This window comes from Lipotes vexillifer, unplaced genomic scaffold (genome assembly GCF_000442215.2).
Source record: "Lipotes vexillifer unplaced genomic scaffold, Lipotes_vexillifer_v1.1 scaffold926, whole genome shotgun sequence".
Classification (NCBI taxonomy): Eukaryota; Metazoa; Chordata; class Mammalia; order Artiodactyla; family Lipotidae; genus Lipotes; species Lipotes vexillifer.
Window position 1 is genome coordinate 238,594 of NW_006798085.1, and position 3,082 is coordinate 241,675.

Consider the following 3,082-nt stretch of genomic DNA (forward strand, 5'->3'; position numbering starts at 1 on the left):
CGTCCCCGCGGCCCCAGCCTCTCGAATTCCCGCACCAATCCCCCTATCAAACCCCCCCACCCCCCGCCCCCCGGGTTTCCCTTTTGTTTTGCTCCAAGCTGCGGCCCCCGCCTGACGTCTCTGTTTACCACTCGCCGGGGCAGCCATCTGCGCACGCGCCTGGAGAGCGGGTTGGGAAACAGAGTTCTCCAGTCGTGCCAGCCTGGTCGGGCTTGGGGACTACATCTCCCGTCCTACTTCGCGGCCAGGAGCCCGATCTGGGTGGCAGGAGAGCGGCGTGGCAGGATATAGAGAGGGGGAACATTAATTATTAGAGGTCGTCGCGGACTTTTTCTTTTCTTTAAAAATCATTTTCTTCCTTTTCTGCCCTTCCCCCCTCCTCCCTTGTGATTCGGGATCGCCTAGATGAGCGTGTCGAGAGATGTTAGACCGTTCCGTCTTTCCATCAGAAGAGGGCAAAAGGAAAAAATGCGGTCTCTGCAAGAAGCAGAAAACCGAGAAGCACGAAGCAAAGAACTGACTAAAGAATAGGCTTGTTTTCGTGTTGAGGAGATGGGCGGAGGGCTTGGGGAACATAAACAAATGGTTAGCTGATGATGGTGTCTCCCCCACCAATCTCGACTCCCCATACGCAGTTCCCATTGATAGTGCGGTTGCTAACCAGTTTTCTCCGCGGGCTCTTCTGGCCTCTCCTCAAATATTGATATTCTCCAGGTTCCCATCTTGGGCGGCTTCACTTCTCATTCAACAGGTTCCAAACAGAACTCATTATCTGTTCCTGTACCCACACCCCTATCCTCTGGATACTCTTATCTCTGAATTTGGTTAATGGTTGTCCTAATCTACCCAGGCTCCTAAGCTAGATTTACCCTTCATCTTTTCATCTCCCTAACCTCCCACATCCAAATCCCAGTTCAGGATCTTATTTATCACTGGACTAAATTGCAGCATCGTCTTAATCAGACCTCCCACCACGAATCTTTTCCCAACTGCAGTTTATGTTCTGGGCTGTCAACAAAGTAACCTTTCTAAGAAACACTCCTGGTAATAACTAAAATTTGTGAAGCACTTATTATGTGCCAGGGGCTGTGCTGACTGCTTTATATAAACTAGCTCCTTTACTCCTCAAATCAACCCTGTGAGGTAGGTACCCCTGTCATCCCCATTTTCTAGATGAAGACACTAATGCTCAGAGATTTAGTGACTTGCCCAAAGTCACACAGCTAGGAGGCAGGAGAACTGGAATATCACCTATATGTGATCATAGCATTTCCCTGCTTAAAACTTCCTTTGATTTTCCCCATTGCCTATGTGATAAAGTTCAAACTCCTTAGCAAGGCGTACAGGTCTCTTCAGATTCAGGCCACCTTTCCTGCTTCCTCTTTCACTGGGCACATTAAGTTCTGACCAGTTCGAGTTTCGCACTATTTCCTGGAAATGCCATACATACCCTTTTATACCTTTCCCTCCACATCCTGGGATGTCCTCCCTCTTATCATCCCTTCCCCAAGTCTCTTATTCTGGAAAACTCTTACTCAGCCTTCCTGGTCTCCCTCAGGTACAGTTAGTTCTCTGTCTTATGCATTCCCAAGCATTTTGTGCAGGCTTATGTTATATAGCATAAACCATATTATACTGTAATTATTTGCTTATGTGTATGTATGTCTCTTCCACTAAACTGTGAACTCCTTGAAGGCAGAGACAAGTTTTATGTATCTCTGTAAGCCCACATAGCAGACATTCAATAAATGTTTGTCGAATGAATGAGGTCAGGAATCGAGTGACCATTGCACTTGTGCATTTGACAACATTTTAATAAATGTATCATATTTATTTACTGCCTGGCCATGTCCCATTTTTCCTGTTAGACGACAAGCTCCTAGGGGTAGGGACTGTAATTTAACTTATCTGTATAGTGCCTAGCATTATACCATTGGCAGTGTTGCTTGATACGTGCTCTGTGATGACCAGGCTTTCCTCCCATCGCGGTTGTAAAGGCATACCACCTGAAGTTTTTCAGAAGCCTCAGCACATTAGACCTTCAAAGTGATATTAGTCTGCTCATGGTAACATAACCATCTTGGTTTTACATAGTCCTGCCTTCTTCTACTCCAACACGCATTTGTCATATAGAGGGTAAACAGAAGACTGTGTATTCCCACCTGAGGTCCAGACTAGAGGGACAGGAGATAGTTGCTCACAATGCCTGCGAACATTTCCTGCCTACGCCTCTTCCAGAACAGCCTGGAGTACTTGGAAAGAGCTGCACGAGCGGTGAATTTTGTAGAAGAGGGAGCCTGGTGGGCACTAGGTCACAAGGAGTTCTCTTCTAACTGAAAGAGGTGTGGTGGCAGATCATGAAGAGCTGCTGAGACAGGGAAATGGCAGGGTGGGGCAGGCACCTGTCGTGGCTTGAGTTATATCTTGTGTTGTCTCCCTTTGTGCATTTGTTTGAAAAGGTCCACCTCTCTACCAACTCATGTCCATCACCTCAAATTTCCAATTCAAAGCTCAAAACTTACATGCTTTTGGAAACTTTCCCCAACTAGCCCAACCTGACAGATCACTTAACAACTTTGCATCTCCTGAGCCTCTATGAACTCAGTTTGTATTCTTTCATTTTGTGCTTGGGGTTACATGGCTTTTCATTTCATGAGGGCATATTGTCTCCCCAACTAGAGTATAAATTCTTCAGTCAATCCACAAATGTTTATTGAGCCTTTACTGTTAAGATGAGGGTATACCTTGTAACTCCAGACACATGAAAATGACCATAAACCATAGGACCTCCAGATGCTTTAGGAGGGTGAGCTGAAGGATCGATGGAATGGTAAGAACACCAAGACTTTAAAGCATGCATCCAGAGAGGTCAGAATTATGCACTTTATTACTGTGGCAGTGTTGGAATATGCATTATTCAAGAGAGAGAGTCAGCAAGGTGGCCTTGGAAAATAGAAGAGACATTGGTCATGAAAGAGGACCAACACAGATGCAAACTATTATATATAGGATGGATAAACTGACCTACTACTGTATAGCACAGGGAACTATGTTCAATATCCTGTGATAAACCGTAGTGGAG